Below are 7640 nucleotides of genomic sequence, written 5' to 3' on the forward strand. Positions count from 1 at the left end.
ATTACATAAATATGAAAGCTAGCTTTAACTGCTTAAGGTGATAATGAAGTTCCATGGCATGAGAAAATTTTATGATGGGTAAGTTAGAAACCCCAAGTGATCAAGATCTTGTTCTAAATAGTTGAATGTCTTGGAAACCAGTAAGAATTACTATATAGCTTGAAAGTACAATTTTTTTTGTAATGTCTTATTTTTTATCAAATTAAATTTTAGTGGTCTAGAGAGCCCACTTGTCAAGTTGAGAGAAGGTCCAGAGCCAGTGTCACTGTTGAATGCTGATCCGCCACCATCTGACATGCTGGCTGATACATGTTGCAGCCAAGTCTTTCAGGCCTGGCTCCCAGGACACACTGGCATGCCCATTATAGGAGGTCATTCTATGGAGATTTGGCTTCCTGAGTGTCTGCTCACTCAGCTGTCCCTGCTGCATTTTTGCAGGAACTAACTTTTACATCTATTTGTTAAACATACAGTCATTCTCATAGGTACTGGATCAGATTTGATTATCTGCTCTTGAAGAACTTACAGAGTTCTCTACCTTTCTAGGCTCTAAAATCTCATCCAGGATAGAGGCTTCCCTTTTTAGACCCAGAAAACTAATAGGAGTGATTCATTTGCATCCAAGCAATAGAGAGTCCCACACCCTCCTCCAAGGGAGTCTTTAAAGATTGCTTTCCAAGTTAATTAATCTCTTCCCCTTTAACTTAATTACAAGTATTATCCTTTGCTTCAGCAAAGGGATTGGATTGCCTCTGACAGAATCATTCCCTGGGGGAAAATGATTCTTTTTTTCTTTTGTTTTGCTTTTTAGGGATAATGTTAGTGGTGGAAGGATCAAGGAGATGATTTCCCTGCCTTAACAATAATTTTAGTTAAACTGACTCCTTGTCACTTTTCCAGGTTTAGCAGAGGTGAAAAAAAGTGTTTTGTGAAAAGACAGTTGAAAGCATACATATATGTTCATTTAAGATGATCATTCTTATTTGTAAATGAAATAACAGACATGTTATTTGAGGGACATGTCAAAATTGTCTTTTCTAAATTTATCTCACTGATTGATTTCTTATAAATGTTTGTGATTCTTTTACATTATTTAAGGCACAGTATCCCTTTAAAGGGACTTCCCCAGTAGTTCAGATGGTAAGAAATCTGCCTGGAATGCAAGAGACCCAGGTTCTTGCAATCCCTGAGTCAGGAAGATCAAGATATTCTTTAGAGTAAGGGCATTCTGTGAAAACAATAATGGTATCAGTACTAGAAGATCAAAAGTTTCATGTTTTTTTTTTTTTCTTTTAGGACAATAAGGATAAATTATCTTTAAGAACTATTCCCTAGAGATAAGGAAGGATTGTTTAAATTGTAGGATGGCATTGTAGGTTACCTTCCCTTCCTCCACAAGGGGGCCAAAGTGTATTATTTTGATCCAGAATATAGTATGTGCACATACTAAATGGCATTAGACACTTTTCATGCATAATTTCATTTAAACACTTTAATAGTCTTATGGGGCAGATATTGGTATAAAAATTCACTTCAGGAAAAAGTCTCAAATGTATTATGTAATCTTTCACAGTTCACGCAACCTGCAATTGATTCAGACGGTGTTCAAACACTGGTCAAGCTGATCACAATCTCATTTCTTCATCATATGCTATACACTTTACCATGAAAAATATTTCTTTTAAAAATAATAACTAAAATTCTTATTCTTTTATGTTTTATAAACTTTTCTTACAAATCATTAAATTTTCACAAAATCTGTTGAACTTTCTAGAACTATTGCCATCCCCATATTACTTGAAGAAAAAGAAGAAAAAGGTGAAGAAAAAGAAGAAAAAGAAGTGAAGAAAAAGAAGTTTTGAGAAGGTTTATTAATTTGACTGAGATCCCTCAGCTAGTAAAGCATGGAAGACCAAGATCTAGCTGCCTCCAAAATCTCTGTATCAGCACATTAGGACAGACCTATTGATGTCAAAAGCTTGGCTTCTCTGTACACCATTGCCAGGTTGAATCTCAAAGGCATAAGCTTTCTGAATAGAAAAGAACATCTTTATCACTTTGCCAGGCAAAGGGGACCACAGTGGGCTGAAGCCTTCAAAACCGCGTGTCCCAACTTGAGGAAGAGAGTGAGAAGTTTTATAGTAACTGTTCAAAAAGGGCATGATCAGTTTGTGGACATTCTTTTGATGAGTTGGTGGTGAGGTAAGTAGGAGTCAGCATCATCAGCCTTCAGCTCCAACGGTCTGGGGTCTACATGTTTGTGGGCAGCACATCATCATTAACCACTAACTTATCCCACCTGGAGGGACATTCAGTATCTGTAAAACAGCTCAAAGATACTGTTGTGCATATCCTTTGATGGGGAACTAGGACCTTGTCCCAAGGCTGCTCTTTACTGTTTCTCCCTGGTCTTGTGTTCCTTCTCTTCATTAATTAACAACTGCCTGAATATGCACATTGGAACTCAGGAAGGTCACGGAGGCTGGATGAAGGTTGTTTCCTATAATCAAAGAAACAGGGTCACAAAAAGGCCTAGTGTCCAGGCGCCACATGGCCAGGTAAGAAAAGAATAAGATAAAACATGAAACTGTCTCTTCAGACTTGTTTAAACCTGTAAAAATATAAAAGGATCATAACTATAAAATACACCCTAGTTTTCTTTTCACAACTTCAAGCATATTTCTGGACCAACATCATTATTCATTAATATGTTTTAGGACAGAACTATTGGGATAACATGATGTTATCACTGACAGTTTGTACATTAACTAGTCTTTATAGAGTTATTTTGATTTTTTGATTTTTTTGGTTTTGTGTAGCTAGCATTTTTTAGTGTGTGTGTGAGACCTTGTCATACCTTTAAAGCAATGACAATACATTCAACTACAAGTGCTCAGGAACTGTAAAGAATACATATTTGGTCATTCAGATAACCAAACTATAATTTTAATATACTTTATCTTCATTCATGGTTCTTGATTCACAGCTTCTCAAATCCTTGGAATTTCCTCAGTGATAAGAGCAAAGAAATCATCTTTTTAAAATAATATTTGCTCTCTTCTCAGGTGCTGAAATGCTTTAGAACCATAAAGACACAGTATGTCTCTTGTTATTCATAAGAAGCCCCCTTTTTTTTTCACTGCAGTTGTGTTTATGTTAATGAGGTAACTTTTGTAAAGTATCTAGGAGGGGTACTGGTTGCCAAGGAACCAACCAGGAATAAAGGGTTGGGGTTTTCAGTTCAACCCCTTGGATTCCAGGGACTGGAGGAAATCTAAAGGTGGAACCCCCAATCACCAGTGGCTGAAAATTTAATTAACTTTGCCTATGTAATGAAACTTCCATAAAAAAACCCAAAGGCTTCAAAGAGCTTCCAGGCTGGGAAACCAGAACACTTCCATATGTCACTGTGTTGGTCTCAGCTTCCAGAAGGACGAAGCTACTTTAGTTGTAACCTCACCCTATTTACTCTTCATCTGGATGTTGATTTCTGTCCTTCAACATGCTTTGTAATAAACCAGTAATCTAGTGTGTAAACAGGTTTCCCAAGTTTTATGAAACACTCTAGGAAATCAATCAAATCCAAGGAGGGGGAGCCTGGGAACCTCTAATGTATAACCAGAGGTTAACAGAATGAGATTACGACTGGGTCTGAAGTGAAGGGCTGTCTTGGGTTGGGCCCTTTATCTGTGGAGACTGATGCTATCTGTGTATTGATACTGTCAGGACTTATTTAGTTGAATTCTTGGACACCAGCTGATTGTAATTGGTGACCATAATCCAAAGACCTAGTTTAAAGGTCAAGACAGTGGATTATTTTTTCTTGAAGTTGTATAATGTGCTTTACTAACTTGGAGAAGAGTAGCCACTTCAACGTTCCCTCTTATCCTTCTGAGCAAATTAAGGGAGTAAATGAAGCATATTATTTTTCCTATGGTTGAGAAGTAGTTGGATAAATGCAACAACATGGATGTGAGTCCTAGAAAATTCCAGTTTACTTTTACTGGGATTTAGTAGACATTTAACAATATATCACCCTTTCAGTCTGTTGCTAACATGTTATATACAAAGAGAAAGAAAAATTAACATGTTATAAACACACCTGTATTTAAAGTACAATCAGAGAAAATATAAAATGCAGATTGTCATTGATATTTCAGGAGTTATTATCCTTTTCATAGAATCTAGCCTGTACATTTATGAAGTGTCTGAGTTTCCTTTTGCTTCATAATTTTCCTCAATGAAAGAATCATAAAGAACTTACCATGGTGTTAGCAGTGTAGCTTCCAAAACTCCAACCTTCAGGACTAACAGATTTCCTTCTCCACCATTCATCCAATCAGCTCCCTGTGAAATAAAATTCATATTTTATGTGAAGGAAAATTTTAAAATAAAAACTTTTCTCTGCCTTTAGTCCTACTCTTTCCCCTCTTTTATGCCTTGTGTATCATTCTGTGTAAACAAATCTCCCCACTGGCAGAAATATCTGTTCAACCATAAAGAATAACATTCTCCTAGTGTCAACAAGACAACTCCTTAAAAGGTAACATTCTTTCTTGATCTTGTAAGCGGTCACAATGACCTACCACTTTGTACTTGCAGATCTGATTATATAAACTGTCAGTAATATGTCATTTAATGTACAGCCCTCTTTCTCAAAAAACATATAACTGTGCTTTGACTTCTAATGGGCAAAAGAGTTCTCAGAGCTTTCTGAGATGCTGTTCCTAGGTTATAACACTAAACTTGGCATGAATGAAATTTTCCACTTCTTTCTTACATTAACTGATTAATTTTCCTAATGAAATCCCCATGAAACCATTCTTGACCTCAACGTTGCCAAGTCCAATTAACACTGTTCTCTTCCTGTCTTATACTCTTAGCATCATGCCATAATCTTGGTTTTCTGCTGTTTCTTCTAATGGTTCATCCTCAGTTGCCTTTATCAATTCCTTCCTATTCAAATAATAAATACTAGAATTACTCAGGTGTATTCATGATCTCAAATTTTCATTTTGTCACCCATATTAGCCCTTTAGAGCCAAAGGATATTTTCCTTGATTTATCTCTGCTTCAAAAGTACTGGTATTTGACACAGATGTTTTGCAGTCATGCTTTAAGAGATTTTCAGTGGTCAACTGCCCTAAACTGACTTTGACTTGGCCACAAGAAGGTGTTTGTACAGAGGAGACTTGATGGTATCTGCAAGTTACCTTTGCTACCTCCTACCCTTCAAAAACCCCTTTCTCCCCTTCCTTTGGGGAGAAGGTATTTTTAGAATACAAGCTCTTCCTTCTTTCTTCTTTGATCAATGAATAAAATATGTGCTTTGCTATACCGAACCTGATTTCTTTGACTTGCAATTGTTTCTCCAGGTAAAGGATCCATTAAGGGGTCATGGACCCATTGGGGATAGGTAACAATTTACAGCTCTGCCTCTTCTCCATCATTTGAATGATTCACAGTGCTTTCAAACCAAATTATCGACCTACCACAGCTTGCTCTTTCTATTTTCTTCCTATTCTGATCATCTCAGTAAGTGGCAAATTCATTTACCCATTGTCAAATTGTGAAATCTGGATGTTATTCCTATCATACACCCCTCTTCATGTCACACATCCATTCTGCTGCATCTCTCTTCATTTCTACATGAAAAATATTTTTGAACCTACCCAGTGGTCTTCACCTCCATTGTATCTACACCATTTATATTTCTAATCTAGATGATTAGAAAAGCTTCCTATATGGATATACTTCTTACATTCCCTCCACACTTAGCAGCCTGAGTTGTTTTTACAAATTATCTTTCATATCACTCTTTCCTCCCACATTACAACTCCCCTGTGCAGTCAATCTCTTCTTACCACTCACTCCCTAGGTAACTCTAAATCACCTTCATCTCTCAGATCAAATGTTAGTTCTTGAGAAAGACCTTTTTTTTCTAGCCTCACAATGTAAATTAAATCTTTTTCATTATAATATTTCACAGAACCTTTGTGACATTTAAATAAAATATAAAATGATGTTGAATGATACTTACCATGAAGTTTCAATTGAAGCCTGGATATGAGCATAGGGAACTGTACCCTTACTTTCTAAAGGAAGTTTCAGGACTTATTAAAAATATTAATATTATTTCTTCAGCCATCAACATTTTTCACCAAATTCTAGGGGCAAATATTAGAGCAAGAAAAGAAATAAAGGGAAAAAAAAAGATTTTAAGACCCAATAAGCATAGATTCCCTTATTTCTTTGTAAAGGAATAGAGTTTGTTCCATAATTCCAAGTCAAAATGGGGAGTTAAAAGATCATTTGATGACTTCCAAGATTAAAGAGATTAGATACTTTGAAGGCATCATGTACTGCAATACAAATGGATCATTAATGAAATACACTTTAAAAATGCTTTTCTTTTTGAAATAAGACCAATATCTAATAGTAAACAAATGAAACAAACAGAAAATAATAGCTGAAATCAGAGTTATAGGTGATGTTTAAAAAGCCTCTGAAAGCCAAAGGAGCTAAACCTGACACTTCTTTTTCTTCTTCTTCTTTTTTTTATAATAGATTTTCTTTTTTCTTTTTCTTTTTTTTTAAATTTATTTTAATTGGAGGCTAATTACTTTACAATCAGTTCTAATGAGGTGGATGAAGCTGGAGCCTATTATACAGAATGAAGTAAGTCAGAAAGAAAAACACCAATACAGTATATTAACGCATATATATGGAATTTAGAAAGATGGTAATGATGACCCTTTATGCGAGACAGCAAAAGAGACACAGATGTAAAGAACGTGACACTTCTGACACTGAGGAGCTCAAGAGGTCCTGTATTGGTTGTATTCTCCTGGAAGAAGCAAGCAAAATCTTTGGGTGAAAGCATCTCCATAAAGTGGGCTTACCAGTTGTAGCTAATGGTAAAGAACTCACCTGCCAACGCAAGAGATATAAGAGGAGGGCCTGGCAACCGATTCCAGTATTGTTGCCTGGAGAATCCTATGGAGAGAGGAGCCTGGTGTGCAATAGTCCATAGGGTCACAAACAGTCAGACACAACTGAAGTGACTTAGCACACATGCATGTCCATGACGTGCATGCTAAGTCATGCAGGAGTCTTTTGTGACCTCATGGATTGCAGCCTGCCAGCCTCCTCTGTCCAGGAGATTTCCCAGGAAAAAATACTAGAGTGAGTTTCCATTCCCTTCTCCAGGGAATCTTCCTGACCCAGGAGTGGAAGTTGAGTCTCCTGCATTGGCAGGAGGGTTCTTCACCACTGAGCCACAAGGGAGAGGATCCAGAAGGCTCAATTACAATAGCCATAGTCACTGAAGACTATCCTCCCTTTCAAATTCTCTCTACCAGAATTCAGACCTGAGAGGATCCAGAAGCAGAAGAGAAAATTGAAAAAATTAAGCATGAGCGAATAAAAAAGGAGAGATATTTTATTATATGTAATATTAGATATGAGAATTTGGACTGGATTTGAGATTTTGACTGGATCAAATTTCCTAATGTATAAAACAAGACTATTCTAGCTCAAAGAGGACGGAGAAGGCAATGACACCCCACTCCAGTACTCTTGCCTGGGAAACCCCACAGACAGAGGAGCTTGGTAGGCTGCAGCCCATGAGGTCTCAAAGA

General features: G+C 36.8%; 1 long non-coding RNA gene across 1 annotated transcript; it reads right to left on the bottom strand.

Moving 5' to 3' along the window:
- Positions 1-1853: 1853 nt before the first annotated feature.
- On the bottom strand, positions 1854-7062 carry LOC145522737 (uncharacterized). Its single transcript, XR_014066147.1, has 3 exons — positions 6931-7062; positions 4265-4347; positions 1854-2500 (listed from the first exon to the last, which is right to left on the bottom strand). It is a non-coding gene; the product is annotated as an uncharacterized LOC145522737 (long non-coding RNA).
- Between the last annotated feature and the right edge of the window lie 578 nt (positions 7063-7640).

Source organism: Giraffa tippelskirchi, chromosome 10, assembly GCF_054371585.1.
Source record: "Giraffa tippelskirchi isolate mGirTip1 chromosome 10, T2T-mGirTip1v1.2.pri, whole genome shotgun sequence".
NCBI lineage: Eukaryota > Metazoa > Chordata > Mammalia > Artiodactyla > Giraffidae > Giraffa > Giraffa tippelskirchi.